Source organism: Anabrus simplex, chromosome 1, assembly GCF_040414725.1.
Source record: "Anabrus simplex isolate iqAnaSimp1 chromosome 1, ASM4041472v1, whole genome shotgun sequence".
Taxonomy (NCBI): Eukaryota; Metazoa; Arthropoda; class Insecta; order Orthoptera; family Tettigoniidae; genus Anabrus; species Anabrus simplex.
In genome coordinates, this window is record NC_090265.1 from 1,470,417,137 (window position 1) to 1,470,438,154 (window position 21,018).

Consider the following 21,018-nt stretch of genomic DNA (forward strand, 5'->3'; position numbering starts at 1 on the left):
CATGGCATTTGTGTTTTCGGAGGCAACGCTTCTCTTGTTCCAAATTTGTAACCTATGTAAATTATAACAACGTAAATTTAACTGTCTTTGAGTTCGCCTCCCGTAATCCAAAGTAAACTACTATGTTAAAGGTTTAACTTCTATTATGTGAAGAACTGGATTAGATGACAGTTTATTTAAACATCCTTTGATTTAAGTGTTCTTAATAGTCATCCACTATGCCATTTGTTATTATTGTATTTGATTTTGTATCCTTTCCTTTTGTTAATAATTGATAGATTGCGGGTGATTATCGAGAAGATTTTCTTTCCCATAACGTTATACTTTCCCACGGACCTCAATAGGGCTCCTGCCACTTCCACGTCCTTTCCGTAGTTGCCGTTTGAACTACCTGTAAGTTTTGTCTCGCGTATGGTTTTGACTTGCGTATGTTTGGTTTGTATTTTCATATATTTATAACTTTACCGTTTTATTCCATGGCTGACAGAGGATTAGGAAGCGCATGTGTTGAATGACTGGACAAGGAATTATTTAGAGCAACCTTTAAGGTAACAAATTTGATCATTTTATTTAATTCCTTTTCTTTTTTAAATTGGTAGACAGAAAATCTGAATGAATAACATCTATATTAATGAGGCCGTCAGCTCTAACAATAATAACGGACTTAGAAGTCCGAACATTAGATACAACACTTGAGAGAATTACAAATTTTTAATTTTTATAGAAAAGAGTCAAATTGCTCTTATGAGATGTAACACTTTTATAAGTGCAATAAATGCTCCTGGAAAGTACCCTTCGTAGGAGTTTGAGGTCCATCTATACCAAAGTCTAGCCTCCCAGAGGCAATAAGTTTCCTTTGCGCATTAAACATACACCTAACATTAAAGTGTTCATGCACAGTTGCCCCAAAGGTCTTTTCATGACCCCATTGCGCAACAGTCACTGTTTAGAAAAGAAACTAACATAAGGAAAATTCTGCACTCTGTAATGAATATACAGGGACATAACAACCCATACTACGTGGCTTTAATGGCAAAAGAAAATGTTGCATAAGACCGGCCATAAACAAAATTCAAGTAGGCGTAACTCTTGCACTCGTTCAAGAAATTGTTAAACCCTAAGTGGGGTTATGGTATGATGTTACAGAAGATAATCCTATACTACACCGGGGTGACTAAATGAGAAACATTAATGCCAAAACCATATTTGCAAGGTTGAATGGGATCCTCACTGCATGGGGTCGTCACTCGTCGTTCCCTTACGTTACATATTTCCAAGTAGGGAATAGAACAGAGTCCTCAGACTTACCGAAATTCTACATTTAAACAACCATTTTTAGAAAGTTACATTAAAAGGAAAGAGTTTAAAAGCATCCCCTCAAACTGTCCGCACGAGCTATCAGGTGTCTAGGTAAAATCTGCCAATACTTTGAGCCGTTGTATCTTCATCACGCATCTGCCTCTCTAGGTTACGTCGCACTCCACGAACCCTGGAGCAGTTCAGACAATACGCCCCTAAAACTCCCTGCTTTTATAGTACCATAAGGGGAGTATTCCAGAACAGTTTGCGGGTAGGTTCGATTCCTACACACACCTCCGGTGTTAATTGGCTGGATAAATTGTTTCCTAGTTCTTGATATTTTGATTACAATCGAGGAGGAATCAGCTGAAGTGTTGACACTTCGGAACATTAAAAAATCCTCAAAACCAGTTTTAATGCCTTTAAAACACACATTAGTCTATGAAATAAATAGAATTTTCCCCGCGAGAGGGAGAAAATAAACCGAAGGCAGAGACATCTAATTGTGGAAGATAAAGTTTTCTGGAAGTGCACAGGTTCAAATTTGTTTAAAAGGATGGCCTTAGGGAAGGCGAGTTTAACTCGCTGGGGAAGGTGTACCCCTGGTACAGTAATAATACAGATAATTTTATACTATACGTCTTGCAAAATTACGTTCGTTACAGTTTAAAATATCCTGCCATTAACCTACTTCGATATTATAACATTTATATTGAGATAAATGTGACATAATTGATATTATGTATGCTTTCATTTATAAGCACGAGTTCGATTGCAATAGATTGCTCCAGTTCATGTCGGCCTTCAATAATGTTTTGCCTTTCATTACATTTCTTTCATTTTAATCGAGCGTTGCAGAATAAATACAAATGCAATTAATAAATAAATAAAGTGAGTAAATTAATTTTATGATTATTCATTTTTTATTTGAAGAAGTAAGCACTGGTCTGTGTATGGAAACCTTACAGTGTTTCGTACAGCTCATTGACAGAATCCGAATCTTTCCATCCTATTAAAATCATCTCAGAAGTCGCGTTATTTGTAACATGTTGGGCAATAGAACATCCCCTGGGCTCGATCGGCGTGCAGCCAGATCCAGACCCGCAAAAGATAGCCCGGCAAACAATAGAAAAGGTGGGCATGAAACTAGCCTCCGCGAGAAAAGCGCTATCAAGTGTAAGGTAAAGAATGAAAGAAGACGCGACGCAACGAACAGTTTAATACTCCGAGAGGTGTGGCCAATTTAGAGGGCTCCACATAAACAGAAGAAACTTTCTGTTTTCTCTGCATGTTTCATGTGTGCCAAAGTAGAATTCTGAAGGAAAAAATGTTGTGATATTCTGATTTACTCATAGGAAAAATATGTAGGGCACATCAATATAGATGAAATTTCTGTGTATCCCAGACAGAAAATGTGGAATACTTTATTGACGGCGCAAATTCAGGTCACCTGATGTCCATCTGTAATATAACGCGTGTTAATATACCACGTCCCCCAAGCCGAGAACTGCGACCAAAATGAACTCCACCTACGAAGGGATGCGACTGCTCTAATTAAAGGTGGGAGCGTGATTATCTAAAAACTGCCGATGGAATTGTGTTCGCACTCGGCTCGAGTGGAAGACGGAATCGGGATCTATAATACGTGCCCTTTAAATTTCTTGAACTTCATTTATTAACAGAGCCGATTTTCTTAATTCAGCGTGAGGGAGTCTCCCACACGAGGACCAGCAATTTGACAATATAAGGGCGATCCTGGCCGACCCTCGGCAGTATCTTGACACCTTACAAGAGACGAAGTTCTTGTGACCATCGTGATCGTAAACTTTTGTAACACGGGAGTGCATCTTGTGAACAACGTATTAGGAACAATAGCCAGTCGACCGTAGGCAAGGTCTCAGTCGCAGTGAATAGTTAGGTAGGCCGCTAGAAACATTTGTTTAAATAAATAGCGGGAGTGGCTTTGGACAATGCCGGCATAGAAGAAGACCCCATATCTTTCAGTTAGTGGTATCAAACTCAGAGCAGTAAAAATTCGGCAGTAGAATAGCGTTGACAGGAACATTTCCGCTATATGGAGTAAGGGTTTTCTCAAGTCTTATGAGTCACCTTACTCATTCTGTTGTTGCGTGCTGCCCTTGGCTAGAGTGACTTGCCTCCATAAGGGAAATTCCTGTGTTAAATTCTGTGTATGTGTCATTGTAGCCTTAAAGGAACGTGTGACGAGTGATGGAGCTGATACCAATTGGATCACTTCAAAATTTGTAGCAGTTGGGCGAGCCGATCAGCATTACGGAATGTCACAGACCAGGTTCGAAGGCTGTTACTCTCGTTTACACCACCGAGATAATGATCGAGTAGAACTCTACCATGGGTTTGCCGTGGAAGGAAAAACGAACACCCAAGAGATGAATTCAAGTCATTTTAATTCTTAGCGCGGTAAAGGCAAACCAGGGTGACCTAATGTAGGATTTTCTTTTGTTTAATGCATAAATTCCGTAAATAATGCGTTCCCTAATATTATATATGATTTTTTGTCATATGAACATAATATTAAGACAGCAAAATTTTCCGGAAGAACCATATTTTCCTTTCTGATAAGTATTTCATGAGGAGTCGTTTTGTTGTCAGTAATCAGTAATATGCGAGTGAGTATGGGAAACAGCATTTTGGGAAATAGCATTTCGAGCTCCCCTCAAGCGGGATGTAAACAGTAGTGAGTAGTGTATGAGGGATACCATGTCCAAAATGTTTTTGCTATGTGCTTTACGTCGCAGCTACACTGATAGGTCTTATGGCGACGATGGATAGGGGAGGTCTACGAGTGGGAAGGAATAGGCCGTGGCATTAATTAAGGTACAGCCCCAGGATTTGCCTGGTGGGAAAATGGGAAACCACAGAAAACCATCTTCAGGGCTGCCGACAGTGGGATTAGAACCCACTATATCCCGGATGCCAGCTCTCAGCTGTGTGACTCCAACCGCACGGCCAACTCGCCCGGTATGTCAAATTTGCTTTTAATTTCCAATATGATTTTCGTAGAGAAAGAGACGAAGAGACAATGCGCGCCTAGCTGACATGTACGTTTATATTAAGGCATGAACATCAAGAGTGAAGTGTTCTGACTGAGACAGATGCAAATTTGTGTTATTGAGGTAGATTATGTTAGGAGCAATATGCAAATTTCCCTTGATCTTTTTTTACTAGAATCTGTCTGAAGATTTTCTTATTTTTGGGTGAAGCCAGTGTGAAGTGCTGTGGTACTCTGGTACCGAGGATTGATAGAGTGTTTAGTATATTTACGGTGAGCGAGGAGAAAATTAAAGATTGAGAAAGGGATAACGATAGCCCTAAGCCCAAGGATATACGATATGTGAGGTAATGAGAAAGCCGAACGCCCAAAAGCGTCTTCGATGAGATATGAAATAAGGAATTTGAACGAAACAATGCCGCAAGATAATAGACGTGAGGAATGAGATAATAGAGGGTAAATAAATAATCTTTCTTCTGAACTCTGCGGTGATATGAAACAAAATGGAATATATAAATTAATTGGGGCGAAAATAAGTGTATCCTAGAAAGATAAATATTGGCTGTAATTAGAAGGTTACGTACCGTTCTAGTCCGTGAATGGAGAGGGTGACGAATGACCATTCTCCCGGCGTAACAAAGGAACATTTATTTTTTCGTTCCGGTCCCCTTCGCTCAGACTTTCTGTGCATTGAAGTTAAAAGCTTTGGACCCTTCAATTTTACATAGTGTTTTTTTTAAGAAGTTCGGTTTAAGAACACTTGTGTTTTATGATAGTATAATGATAATTATGAAGTTATTTAATATATGTAAATCCCCCCAAGTACAGTAGTAAGAGACAACGGATGGCTAGGGAGTTTCAGGTTCTTACCTCTCAGTCAGAAGGAGCACTTTTCGAACGCAAGTGACGGCCAGAATGAGCCGGTATGCGCAAGCTTGTCTCAAGCTTTCACCGGGAGGCAGAATGAGGTGATATCCATATTTTTCTTACAGGAATGGCCCCATTTGTACATAAAGTGTACATGTGATTTTGTTTATTGTATTGTTTTATTTCTTTGAGTTCATAGAACCCATTTTCATCGTTGTTTTTCTTGTTGTCAGGGTTTCATGGGGGAGTCCGGTGAATTTTGCTCATTGTTGTGTGATTTTATGTAAATATTTTACTCATGTGTTAATAATTTAGTGTAGTGACCGGTTAATTACGTGCTAAGGATATAGTGCATTGTGTAGGCGACATGTACGCAAATAATATGATGGTGACCACCCAAAAGAAATGACAGAAAGAGAGATGTTGTTTAATTTTCAGATTTCCATTATACTCGATTGCCTAATGAAGTCTGTGATGAGTTGAGATCATTGAATGCCCTTCAGGTGGGTAAATTTATTTCGCGTACTGACTTTTATATTTCCTCCGAGTGTAGAGATTTCATTGTGGAAGTGTAATTTCCTCCTTATGTCACAATTTAGGTATACATTTATATTCGTGACCCCATTACACGTTTCATAGCAGTGGTAAGCAGTATCCAGTAAATGGATGAACCCAGAAATCCTACTTTCACATTAGATGAGACTCCATCTTAAGTACTTTTCTTATCTACTTTCCTTACGAACGTCACCTCCCCCCATATGCTCGAGTATAATTATTGAGGATCACTAAGAATATAGGAGGATGGCGTTTCAAAGCCCATGTTGACGATACGGGCCGCTCTGAGATATAGTCTCATCCGTGGTTGTTCGCCAGATTACACTGACGCATTATTGTGCTTGGGTCTCCCAGTCAACCCAGTAAGGGTGTAGTAACCAGGAGTTTTAAGGCTCTCACCTTTGTGACCACTATTCGTGGACTTGATAGAATTACGTAAAAATACATTCGATAGTACACCGTCATTCGTATTGTTTTAAGGTACGGCTTCAGGTGAAATGTGGGAGTGGGCTTGTCCAAAAGCCAGAACAAAATCCTTTCCGGCAAAATAATACTTTATGATCACCAGTATTGTGACCGTACCGGCACAATTAGTATTTATTTCAAGTGATATGCTTGGTAAGGAAGCTGGCAGCAAGCTTTCTTTGTGTGGATGCTGGGGGTATCGTCAGGTTGTGCAATACGAAGCCCGCCAGAGAGGCGCCTTCACCCGCCCACTGGGTGGCTTAAGGAATCCCCGAGCTAGGCACACGTCATAGAAGAAGCAGGAGAAGAACACTATTTAGCGACTCCATATTGGAAAACATCTGCCAGCGTACAGCGATGCCAGAGCGATCGGGCTAAATTTAATGCATTTTTGGCGTAAATAAGACTTGATTAACAAAACTGCACCTGTTAGAGGAGTGTGCTGAATTTTGGTGGAATTATAAAGTCAAGAGTTCTGATAGAAAATACTCTCCAAGCGAAAGGCGTTGGTAAACAAGTTATATAAGACCCATAACGTACGGACGCGATGGCTGAAACCAGATGCCTTTGGGGATTCCCTATTTCCCCTCCAAGCTGATTAATTAATTACTGCAGATCCGCCGAACATATTCAACTCCGCATATCATAGCGTCCTTGTGCATATCCAAGTCACACAGTCTAGCGTATTGCTAATTTCGACAGGCTGGTTTATCCAGGAAAGGCCAGAATCAGAGTGGGGGTAGGACACGCTAGCCGCCCCTATTCCCGGTTTGGCTATAAGTTGTTGCAGTTTCTCGGGGGTGTGAGTAGTCGAGAACGAGCTTCAGAAGGTGGAACTACGTGCGGTCCGCGAGCGAGGCCCACCTCTTCTTTGTTTGAATAACTGACACAAAGAAACGGGAGTGAAGTTTTAAAAGTGTTTTCCAGTGTGCAGTGATAGTAGAAAATGTAACTATATGACAGAGGTATTTGTGCGACATCCGATCGCGAAGTAAACTCTGAATATTTGTCATTATGTCTTAGGTAGTGACTGTAAAAGGCTAATGTCTGTAGCAGTAAGGGAGCTCAGCTTCGAGGAGTCTAACTTTGGGATTTGGTAAACTTTGTTTCAAAGAAAATCAGATCGTGTGAAGAAATACTATCAGTTAAATCCATGTAACATTGAGAGCAGGATTTCCGGAACAGATTATAACACCAAGTAAAGGGGAATGATAAGTACAGGATCTGATTTAATCGAGATAAGAAAGTAAGAAAAGGACGGTTGATATAAGTCACGGACGTAGGAGGCGATAGACTTGGGAAGGAGGAAACCACGAATCACAGCTTGCCTGATTTAACGAAATAGACTAGCTGAGATATCCATAACAATTAGCATCACGTAACTAGTATCGCTCTAGAACGATAGAGGGGAAGTTGGATGGTGTCGAGTGATCAACAAGTGTGCAAGATTGTGTGAATATAATTGCAGTGATTTGTTCACCAGGAAGATGGATTACTCCAGCAAGGTCATCACACGCCTAGAACCAAGGACTGCACGAGCCAGCGACATGGAGTGAGCACCGATGGCAGGCCCCTGAAAACTTCGGACGGGGGCCAGAAAACATCATAAACTGTTGAGTATTGAGCTAATTTCTTCCAATGTTAGTATTTCCCCTTGTAAATAAAGGTACTGTAAAGATAGGGTTAATGATGAGGTAATTGATAGGTTAATTACCTGGAGTGGTCGGATGACCCTTGTTTAATTTGTTTTTTGTAAGTAGATATGGGAAGGAAGTGAACCAGGAAGGATGTATAGAGTTTGGGACCCCTTTTAGCGGATGCATGCGCACGCTATACTATATTTTTTTTTGTTATGAGTGCTGAGAAGGATTTAAGGGGGAAAATAAATAGAAAATTGAACAGGTTAATGCCATAATTTCATCTGCGTGACTGCATAATATGAGCAGGGATTAGTAGGTGTCAGTATCATTAACATGTGCCTATACAGAAGTTAATGTGGGATAGTGACAGCACTCAAGTCATAAAAGTAGAGACAGTAGTTAGTTTTTGCATGCTAGTGTATAAGTTTGGCTGTAACTGAAGACGTTCGAGAAAATACGTGCGGAGGTTCAAACCTGGCCCACCCTACACATTAGCTAGGCTAATAAAGTAGAGATTTTCTAGTTGAGTTTGATCATGTCTGAATATTATTATTATTATTATTATTATTATTATTATTATTATTATTATTATTATCATTATTATTATTTTCTTAATGTGACTTGATCAGTGTTTTATACTGATACATTTCAAGCAACAGGTTAGTGGATTATTATTATTATTATTATTATTATTATTATTATTATTATTATTATATGTATTTTCTTAAAGTAATGTGATCGGTGATTTTTATATACCGATATATCTCGAGTAGTAGGGTAGTATATGACAGGTACACAAACTCGCCTCAAGGTGGAGAGATTAGGGGACATTGTTCTTTGGGTTAAAGGCTGACGTAACTGTGGTAAAAACGTACGACGGAAGAAATGTATGGTTGAACCCCAGACTCCTGGAGAGTTGACGGGATTTTTGGTATAAGATAGCGACTTAATTTGAGAAATGATTCAAGGACATAATGATAGTATGAGCTGGTTCGAGCAGGTGTGCCCTGCATTAGCTCGATTATATGATTTTGATGACTCGGTGGCTGCCGATATTGAGTGCGTTAAATGGTCTCTCACCGCTGTGCGAAGGGAAGATTTATGGCCCCAGAATGGGAAGGTCCTTGTGAGAGGGCAGCTGAGGGGAGTCGTTTGGCCGAGAAATGTTCTTTTAAGACGGTGCAGTCTTCTGTGAGAATAAAGACAGAATATTTACGTAATTACCACACACGATCCACCAGCCATAATCTAAAGGCAATGTAGGAATTTATGACTGTTCTTGACATGATTAGGTTAATTAGGGTTTTTATTTCAGTGTCCCTGATGGAGACGACCAGAGTCTCAGGTTCGAACCTCAATAGAGCACAGAAGGGACCGATAGCTCGCTCAAGTAGCGGGTGCTGCGAGATGAAATACAGCCATTTATACTTTGTGTTGGTGTATAATATGTGTTTCTTTTTCAGAGTGTGATCTTGTTTCGTGTTATGTTCTGTTCTGCGCGAATTTAGACTTCGTGAATTTTTCACTGGTAGTTGTTGGAAGTGACGGATTCGTTGTCGATGTTCGTGTGATTTTTATTTCATTTGTCTTCCAATTGGTGGAGACGCGCAATATTATTTCCTTTTCCATGGTTTACGTAAACATATGATTATTTCTGCAGTATATTTCTTTTTATTCACGTACAGATATTTGGTGGCGGTAGATATAAGATAGAATGACCACTCCGGGGTAGTTGAATTAGTGTAAGTAAATGTTTAACTTCATGACATGGGATTCGGTCCCAGGGAATACTGATATTTGGAGGAAAATGGTTCGAATTGTAACTGTAAATAGGTAATCTGTGTTATATTTTATTTGTGTATCACTCAACAGTTTTTGATATCCAACGGGTGATAGACAGACAAAACAAATGGTATGGACGTAGTATGTCAACGAGATTGGACATCCCTCGGGGATGTATATTTTTCTGTGTATGTCAAATCAGGTATCCATCAGCTTGTTAGTTTGGATGGAAGTATTCTTGCATTTGAAATATCCTTAGGAACTGTGGTCATCCACATAAATATTCTTATGGAATGTGGATGAAGTTTAACTGATGGATGGTAGCACGGATTTTACCGTTGCTAAATATTTGTTTTTCAACTTGTCAATTTATATTAATTTTCCAAGGATGTCGTAGTGTATGTGTATATTTCAACGAGCGCCTTAGTAAATTTGGAAAACTTATTTGTGCTTATTTCTTTGCCGAAAAACAAGCATCCAAAATCCTCTTCCGTTCATTGTAGGCCTTTAAGGTAGTTTATGTTTTATAGCCTTTATTTGCCGCGAACGTTCTTCGGCCCTGAGGAGTCCGTGTTCAGACCTCAGGAACGGGAGAGTAGCTCTGATCTAGCTGAGTCGAATGGTCGATAACCCTTCATGTGAGTGGATTAAGTATACAATCCCAATGAGGAGAAATCGGCACAGACCGAAAAGATCCCTTGACTATCGACTTCCGTGGAGCATGGTCCCATGTGTTCGTGACCCGAAAGGGTTGGTTGTTGTCACATGGTCCCATGAGTCATGGGGGAAGGTGGGAAAGGTTCCAGTATTGAATAATAAATAACAAGAGTATTTCTGCTGGTAGTTAGTCACTGAGTGATAACACAATTCCATCAGTGCGAGGAGTTAAGAGTGAAAACAAAAGAAGGAGCAGCATTATAGGATAGTTTACTGTAATAAATAATGCTCATTACGTGACGTACATCTGTACGTAGATCTGTATGCATGTTAGGTCGTCAGCTGGTGGGCCCTCAAATAGTACAGTTCAATGTTACACATTTACAGGGAAACTGTAAAGATCCACGGTGACGTCCAAATGTGATATGCTAGGTATGATGAGTAGATTGCCGTTGATTTTCTCTTTGGCCCAGAAAGTAACACTGACGCACTACCAGCTCTATGGATGGCACCTTTCATAACACTCATGCGTACAGGTGTAATGAATTAACAACAACCACAGTTCAGCAGGTTTAACTCTCTGTAAGCCGTTGAAGGGACTCAAACTTTGGGAGAACCTATGTTTTGTTCTGAACTTTGTCAAAAGAGAGATAAAACAGCACTTTATCCATCAACAAATAGCAATTATTTTTATTTACGTGTATGAAGATTAAAATACGGCACTAAAAGTTTACTACAATCTACGTCATGTGAAGCACAGTTGCTATACTTCTCTGGTACAATAACGTGGTGCAGAATGTGTAACCATTTTCATGGTTAGTGCCACGGTAGGAAATATATATATATTTATGAATACCAAGTACTAGGGCTTATTTGGAGCTGCAATGTAGTGGAGCTACAATTAGGAGACGTCTAGTCGCTCCGAGTCCTCGAGAGCTTTGTCCTCAATACTATTTCCATACACTGGTGGAATCGCACAAGAGGGTTTTGCCGTGTTCCGTGGTTTAATGCCTTTCCGCACGCCAGCTATATATGGAGAAATGTGTTCATTAGTGCGTGTTTCTGAAGTGGTTGGTAGTGTGATGTGATGTGTGCATAAGGGGAGGAGTGTAACGGGACGAACAGAAACACGTAGTAGCCGAAAATAATAAGCTATCTCAATCGGAAGCCATATTTTTGGTCATGCTAGCCCGGGAGGGCAATATAGCAAGTGGAGATACATTTCTCCCCTAGTACGTCGGCACTGCATTGTGTTTATCAGATGTATGGCTTGCAGTGGTGTCGCTACCGGCTTACTAGCCGGGCAGTGTTTTGGAAAAGGTGCGGTATCCAACTGATGAGCCCATGCCGCAATCTGGGCGAATCACTGGTAATTTTTGACGATTGAGTTTCCTAAATTTTATTTTTATCTATCTCAATCGGAAGCCATATTTTTGGTCACCTAGTAGCCGGGTCAGAAGAATTAAATGGATGCAGTAAAAACACTCAAGCAGAGTCCTGAATTTTATGACATAGCTAGATGAAAGTGGGTCTGAATGCAACTTGAAGTCGGATTTTCCATTGTAGGTTTCATTGGTGAGTTATAAACAAAAACCGTCGGAAAACATGTGCTGGGATATGACAATAGGCTTCGATTCACTGTCGCTAGGCAAGGTACATAAAATAGGTAGAGAACACAAGTTAAGGAGACATTTTACGTCTATTGTGTAGGAAGACATTTTCAGTCCCAGAGACGAAGAGCCAAATTCAGTCCGTAATATTCGGAAGTGTTTGTCTGTGTGTACGTGTGCTATTCAAACGTGAATCGTATTTTCTTTCAACTAACTCAGTCTTATATTTTATTTATAGGAAAGACGAGATAGATAAACAAGCAGGGACGGCCGTACCTTATGTGCTGCAGCACATTGCCTATTTGAAAAATAAATTTCTTTAAAAATATTATCTACAATCATATAGAATGCATTGGAAAAGACGTCAGCCAAAGAATAGGAAATTATTCAACTCCCCTCACAACCAGGTAACTACTCGTGCGCTACACGCCGGGTGGCTGTGCGATCACAGCTCAGCGAGTATTTCTAAGCTTAAAGCCAGAAACCAGGAACTCCGCCTTTTGCGCGTGCGTGCCCAACTTTTCCGATAGGCTGGGGAAACAACAGCCAAGAACGCCGCCAAACCTCACTTCACAGCGATTCTTCGTTCGACCATAGAGGGGCAGCACTTGCATTACGACCGATATGAGAACGTAGCATGTGGCACCCTCTTGACTCAGCCGTAGTATTTAAGAGGGAATCGCACAAAGCAAACGGGAAAACAAAATACTGTAAAGCTGTTCCCGCCAGGTCTTTTAATACCAAAGAGGATAGAATACTACCAACTTGCCTATTCCATAGCCATATTTGTGAATCTATGAACTATAAAAATTGTACCTTTTATGTGGCCAAAATAAGGACATGATATTTTGATTTTCTTTAATTAAAAATGTCTAGTTTATAAATGTCACTATAAAAGCATAAGGTATAATTTTGCATTACGACGTTGCTGGTTTTATTTCAATGATGTTGGTAACATTGGGAAGTTCTGTTTTTGCACGCTCACACGAAGTGTTTGAGTTCGTGAATATTTTGCCATTGCAGGTGTTATTGTGTGTTTAATTATATAGTTTTATAGTTTTTTATGAGGCATGTGTATATGTGCTGGGGTTGTTTGCGTGTTTGTTCAGTGTGGAAAGCTCAGTGGGGAGCCTCTATAAAACCATATACCGGTATGTTTATAAATATTTTTATTTTTTGGAAGGGGGGATGGGTTACAGCACACAACTGATTTTCTTCACCAGCCGTCCCTGTAAACAAGACTTAGTAAACCGAGTGAGCTGGCCATGCTGTTAGGGGCGCGCATCCGTGAGCTTGCATTCGGGAGATCGTGGGCTCGAACTTCACCGTCGGCAGCCCTGAGGATGGTTTTCAGTGGTTTACCATTTTAACATCAGGCAAATGTTGGGGTTTTACCTTAGTTAAGTCCACGGCCGATTCCTTCTAACTCCTGGCCCTTTACTATCCCATAGTCGCCTTGAAACCTACATGTGTTGGTGCGATATAAAGTCAAAAAGAAAAAGAATAGTAATACATATATCAGTAACGATGCCGTTTTAGGACGATGCCATAGGAAGCAATTTTCGTCCTATCCGTGATATCCGGAATTGTTTGTCTGTGTGTATGTGTGTCCTGCCCAGCCAAATCTACGGGACGTAGAGATCTGAAATTTTTAACATACGTGGGCATGACTTTGTCAAAGAGCGATTTTTGTTTCAATAAATGAGGTTGTCAGCGTTATGAGCAAGCAACTTTTATGGTTGAATGGGATCTACTACGGGCACATTCTATTAATAATATTATGAATAACGTTGTGCAGAATTTAGGATGGGATTCTTTATGTCTTGTTCAGTTACCTTTTCATTTTAAAATTTCACTAAGTATGGCGATGCAACCAGGTTGCTAGAAACTAGTTATTCAAAAATTAAGTGCAAGTGGTAGCGATGGGTAATAATAATAATAATTTCGTGTGGCTATTTCTAGCCGAGTACAGCCCTTGTAAGGCAGCCCTCCGATGAGGGTAGGCGGCATCTGGCATGTGTAGGTAACTGCTCGTAATTGTGCTGGAGGATAGTGTTGTGTGTGGTGTGTGACTTGCAGGGATGTTGGGGACTGCACAAACACCCAGCCCCCGGGCCATTGGAATTAACCAATGAAGGTTAAAATCCCCGATCCGGCCGGGAATCGAACCCGGGACCCTCTGAACCGAAGGCCAGTACGCTGACCGTTCATCCAACGAGTCGGACGATGGATATTAATAATAATAATAATAATAATAATAATAATAATAATAATAATAATAATAATAATAATATATTATTTTATGTCTTGTTCAGTTACCTTTTCATTTTAAAATTTCACTAAGTATGGCGATGCAACCAGGTTGCTAGAAACTAGTTATTCAAAAATTTATTAATATTATTATTATTATTATTATTATTATTATTATTATTATTATTATTATTAATATATTAAACTATTTGTATTATTAGGCACGATATTTGTATCGAATTGTAATCGCGCAGTCACTGCACTCTATCTTGATAATTTGTATGTACCCTTTGGGTATAAACGTGACACTTTCTTAAAGTAAATGTTTCTCATCCCGTTTCAATTATTGCCACATTCGAAGTATTCTCTTGATTTGTTTTGAAATCTTAGAGTCCAACAATTTTTCTCTTAATTTCCACCATCCATTCTAATCATCATTTCCACATTAATTTCATTCACACAGTACACTGGGCATACATGGACGGCCTGGAGGTATAGCACGCTTAACAAATTTGAGCATGAGGAATTGCCATAATGTGTGCTATTTACGACCTGTTACATAAATCTCTGAATTGAAAACTTTGCACGAACCTTATTCTATGAGTGATGACTTATGTGACATGCAGCATCCTCGTTCCCTCCATCCGTCACAATGACGCCTTGCTCTTCAGTAACTCTGGCCAGTCCCTTATCGGAAAATCCGTCATATCTTGGCAACTTTATTTGTAACATCACTTGTACGTTATCCGTTTAAACTCCCATGACTCATACCAATATTTTCACATGAAGCCATGCGGTGTAGTGACATATTTAGTTAAATAAAAAAATATTTTGTTCCTCTCTCCACTTCAAATGAATAAATAAATAGGCTGAAATTGTTGCAGGATTTTGTAGTAAATTTGTGATAAATATGTTCACATTCATATCACTGTCACGCACTTCTTGTAATCAGACGATAAATTAACTGTATATTTATCTCTACCTTTTCCATTTATTTATTTATTTAATTATTTACGTATTTAATTATTTATACAATCATTTACTTTATTTCATTGTATTTTATTTTATTGGATTCTTTGGAGAAGTGGCGAAATTTAGGCGCTATTTCCATCCTATAAAAGTTCTGGAAAAAAGGCACGGAAACCTACAATGAAAGGAGCACGGAACCTACCCACGATCGGGTATGGTACTACTTTTTAGGAATTACATTTTTCCGATCTGGATTCCTCATAGCATTTGATAGTATTCAACTAATTCAATGCATGTGGACAAAACAGTAAAAAAAAATGAAATGGAAAGAGGACCTCCTGAACAGACACTCCTCATTTACAATACTTACCTGCAGATACATTAACCAATAATCTGGCAGAATTGCATTGTGGTACCACTCACACATTCACTGTCAAGAGCACTAAAGAATTAATGTAATATGCTGCACATTAACGAATATGAAATCAAGATTTTGTAAATATCATCTTAGGAACTATTTGAGTAACAAGAGGTCCTTTCTTACAGTCCGGAATCTAAAGATTCAAATGCAATGACTGCAATTCCTCATACATTGGGCAAACAGGACGCGGTTTTACGTCTAGATATTCAGAGCACGTCAACGCTATAAGATATAATAGGTTTTCAGCAATAGGTCAACACATCTGTGACTCCAACCGACATTGAACACGATTTAGAGATCCTTAAAATGGCCAATAAAGGGCTTCCCTTGAATAAAATTGAAAATGGTTTTATCCATTTCGATCAATACTTTAATCCTAACTTAAAATAAATTTCTGAGAAGCCTAATATCCTTTTCGATTTCTTACTGAGAAGCCTAATATCCTTTTCGATTTCTTAATTAACTTTTTTTAAATATCAGATTTCCAAACACTAGCGCTATATTTCAAGCCATGTGCAATACGCATCCCCGTCACTTACCCCCACTACCTCATCTCTCTGCCCCACCATAGCCCTACTCGCCAGCCTTAGCTCCTTAACTTTCCTCTTCCCCTCCTCTCACTCTCCCTTCCGCTCAACTACTCGGCCTCCATTATTGCTCTCTTCATTAGCCTAGCTCCTCTCCTTTCAACAACTGTGACATCACGCTGCTGAAGGTGAGTTCGCCTCCTTTCCCTTATCTTTCTATTGGCTATGTATATTTATATCACGCGTAATTTTGCTTTAATCTTTTCTTCAGGTCTCCACGTTTCCATGCTGAACTGGTAATCATGACGTTGATTCAAATTATGATCTTCATACGACCACATTTTTGGCTTGGAAACCACCTGAATTGAGCCCGTTAATTGCCACAACATAAAAGAACAAGGTTTATTCTTCCCACTGATAACATATGTTACCTTATGATCTATGCACCTCAAGCTGGACTATTCTCTTGTTCATCAAGACTCAAAAACTGGGATACCTTCTCAAAATGTTATATTTTACGGTCAGATGCACCTCATCATTTCAACTGGTTATACTCTAACAGTGACTTAATTGGTGCTGGCATGTGTTTTAGATTGTCATACGCACCATACCCTCATCATTTTAACTTCACATTTAAAATTTGCCCTAGTAGGTGCATTCAACTATTGTATAAAGATACACTTTACGTTCTACAAACCTCAAGCTGGACTATTTTCTCGTGCATCATACTTTAACAATTGTGTTGCCTTCTCTGATTTGCTTTCATTGTTTTAACTTGTTACAATTTAACTTTTAACATTAGTCCTAGTATTTGCTGTCATGTGTTTTATATTTTAACTAGTCATAGTTCAATATTTGTCTTGTCGGTGCTATCATGTGTTATATATCGCTATTTGATAAGTTGTATTTTGCTCAATTGATTTGTTGGCTGATGATGACGCGCAATGAGCGTCGAAAGCAGTACCAATCTTCTTTAAACGTTATGTGATATATACTCACATCAATAAACATTCATTGTATTGAAAAGGTGGACATTTAACATTTTCATTTTACTGCTACCTGGGGTCAGTCATCGATTACACGGAAGCCGTGGAAAAGAGATTAAAAGACGTATTGCCCTAGGTCGTGCTTCAGTGGTTTAACTCGCTAAGATATGGCAGAACCAGGCAACGTCAAAAGCTACTAAGGTGCGCTTTGTGGAATCATTAGTATTCTCAATATTGTTGTACGGCTATGAGACCTGGACCGTGAATACTAGAAATAAAACTTGAATTGATGCCTTTGAGATGCGGTGTAGGCGTGTACCCTGGACGGAAAGAAGAACTAATGTTTCCATAATGGACGAACTGAGCATCAAGAAATGTCTATCTTCCCGTGTGAGTGAGTGCTACTTCCAGTTCCTTCGTCACATATTCAGAAGAGAACTTGAAAATACCACTTTGCAAGTCAAAGTTGAAGGCAGCAGACCACGTGGATGAACAGTAGATGGTTAGATCAGACGAAGAAGATCTCTGGCCATCCTCTTCAGATCATGTTAAGGGGGACGTGCACGAAAATGAATCGATTTCGTAAATTTTCTGTAACTGGGACCCTATTTCATTTAGAAATATGAATCTTTGCAAACTGGTTTAAAATGCACTATTCCAAGCTATAAACATTAACTTGTTAATTTAGGTTATCTATTTTGTAAAAAAAATGGAATGTTTTCTAATATGAATTGTTGTCATATTGATGTATCATTTCCTCAGCAATGCTCAGGTACTGGATCTTCTAATTTTTTAGTTACTTTTAAGACCTTGATAATTTAATGCGTGTTTGCGTTTTTAATTTCATATCTATTTCGATTTTTTAACTAAAGAAATTTTCAATTTGTAAAATTCACAAACAATACATATATATTAAATTCTGAAGTCCATAAAATTATATATTTTGTAATTCTCCTGCAGAAAAATATGTGATAGTATTTAACCTGCCTGTCTAGCAAGTTTTATATTGATATATTTAGTAATTCCAGAGAAAAATGGTACATTTGTCATGAAAAAAATGAAGTCTAGAAGATGACAATAGACTTTCACAACACGCAACCTCGCAATGTATTTCTCAAATCAAAACAAATTTTTTGCTATAATCACTGTGCTTGACCAACCGGGAATGTCGCTTCACACCCTTCTTCAATACTCCTATGTGTGTTACCATCAACTGCCTGATTAAACAGACCCAAGGAGTTCAGCGAGGATGAAAAATAGTAATGCATTAAAAAGGGATCACGGTACCTAACAAACATGTGTTAATAATTTGAATTTTGAATACTAGTAAATCACTTTGGAACTAGATTCTCAACATAATAATCTCCCAATTTAATCAAAAGTATTGTGCCTCGTTTTTTTTTCTAGTGGCTTTACGTCGCACCGACACAGATAGGTCTTATGGCGACGATGGGATAGGAAAGGCCTAGGCGTTGGAAGGAAACGGCCGTGGCCTTAATTAAGGTACAGCCCCAGCATTTGCCTGGTGTGAAAATGGGAAACCACGGAAAATCATCTTCAGGGCTGCCGACGGGGGGATTCGAACCTACTATCTCCCGGATGCATGCTCACAGCGTCTAACCGCACGGCCAACTCGCCTCTGGATGGAGGCTTTCGTCAAGACTGCATTGCAGATATGATTGAGTTATGAGTTCCGACGCTCAGTAGAGCTATTAGGATGAAGCCACTGAGCTCGGTATTACAATTAAACTACTATTAGTGCTAAAATCTTGTAATGCCGAATCCTAATGAGCTTCTTATTGGGTGACGCCCACCCTCACGCCAAGCAGATGTGTTACGGTGATATGAGGTAAGAAGAAGTGTGAGAGGGGTCGACCATGGCCTATAAAATTAACTGTCCCGACATTCGCTTTGGTGAGGAGAATGAAAATCTAGAGAAACCACTCGAGGAACTTCTGATGGAAGTAGCATCCAATCACCTCTGGAATTCAGAGCTGTAGGATACCGTTAAGCCGAATCTAACCTAACCTAATGCAAGTTTTCATTCCCCACATGAATGGAGAGGTGAGCTACTTTGAGGTTAACACCATCTTTCTTGCCGGGAAGATTTGGCATGGTGAAGGATATGTGTGGTGAACGTTTGGCAACCGTAGAATATACTAGAAACTCTCCCGACATTCGCCTTGCTGCAGTTGAATGGAAAACCAGGGGAAGGCATTCTCAGGACAGCCGACTGTGAGGACCAGACCCTCTCCGTCTCCCGAAAGAAGAATTACGGAACCATGGTAGAGCCATCCTTCCTCTGTTCAGCTAGTCGGTCGGAATGCAGAGTTGTAGAACCACGGAGCAGTGTTAGTAGTGCAGATCGGCAGTGGTCACCACATCTGTGCACCTGCCGACAGTTTTACTATAATATCATAGACAAGATTGAAATATCGAATAGCTCTATATTTATTGTAACGTTATTATCAAAATCAAAACAAAGTGATAGAAAATATATGACGTAATTGATATATGGACTAAAAATTTAATTTTTCTTGTGTTAATTGCCTGTTAAAACCGTCGTTCAAGGCGCTGGATTTTACAAAATTCCAGTGGTAGTGGCATCTAGCGGAATTAAGTTATAGCCAAAGACAGACAGAGAGAGGGAGAGAGAGTACACACATCTCATTTAACAACGTCAATGTAATGTTATTGCTGCTCATTATTACTGATTTACAGCATTGTAGGTCTCTGCTTTTAGGTTTTTTTTTTTCAATCGGTCGTATGAGGGCATCCGAGGTGTAGGGAGGCCTGTATTTATACCTCCCGGCATGACACAATTTTCTAATAATATTTATCTTCGTCATTTCCTTCTTCCTTTTAATTTATTATGTTCCTGATCAATACAGGCTGAGACTCGCGCGGTTTTGACCTATTTGAAAAAATCATGATTAATACGACAATAATCGCCATCTAACTCGTTACCTTGACGATTGAACAAAATGATCGGCTTTGATGGACTTCGGAAAATAAATTCAATTTCGTGAATGTTCCATTATTGATAGTACGCGTGGTATACATTTCTGTGATTCTAGCATTTGTACACGTTCGGCGCACGGAAATTTGCAGTGGAATACATATTACCTTCAGGAATTTATACGAAGTAACATGGCTCTATTTTCGTACGTGGCAGTATGAAATATGATGAAGCTGAACAAGGCATAGAGAGAATAATGACGATTCACGAATCCGTTGTACTGTACATTTCCTGGTCCAAATTTGTGCGAAATTCGACGTGGTTGTCAGGTTGCATATTGTATCTCTGACCACAGGCGTGGGGCTCTGGCATTGATGATAGCTCCCTTAACATCTGTCCCATCGAAAAGAGTAAATTACCTCTATATTCTTACCTCTGTCCTCCTTGAAGTGACATGTGTGGCGTGTGGTAGTCAATGTGGGGTGCCAATAAATATTTTATTCATACCAGTGGCAAAAGGAACGAAAACCTTAGCATAGAAAATGAGATGGTCGACCCACAACAACAAAGATCGTCAAAAGATAATCATTGGGACACCACGACGCTCAAGGTAAACCAAAGTTATTTCACTGGTGGTGACTTGTCGGACCACGGAAAGACTTGCGGTCAATGCCTCGTTGGGTGAAACCTAGTATATCAGATTTTATCATTCACCAATCAGCAGAGCCAGTGGACGCCACGGCGGGCTCCCCGAGAGGGGTGTCCGTGGTAAGTACATTTTTTTTTGTTTTAAAAAGAAGAAGGGAAAAGGGAAAGGTAAAGAATGAGAGAGAACGCACAACTGACCAAATGTAAGAAAAGGAGAATGGTTTTAAAACAAGTTGTATTTTAAACTTCAAATGACTAGAATAAGCAGGGTACAACAAGCAAAGAAGGGGAATTACAAACTTTTGACAAGGGCTCGGCCCGTTTGACAACCAAGACACAATCAAGAATAATA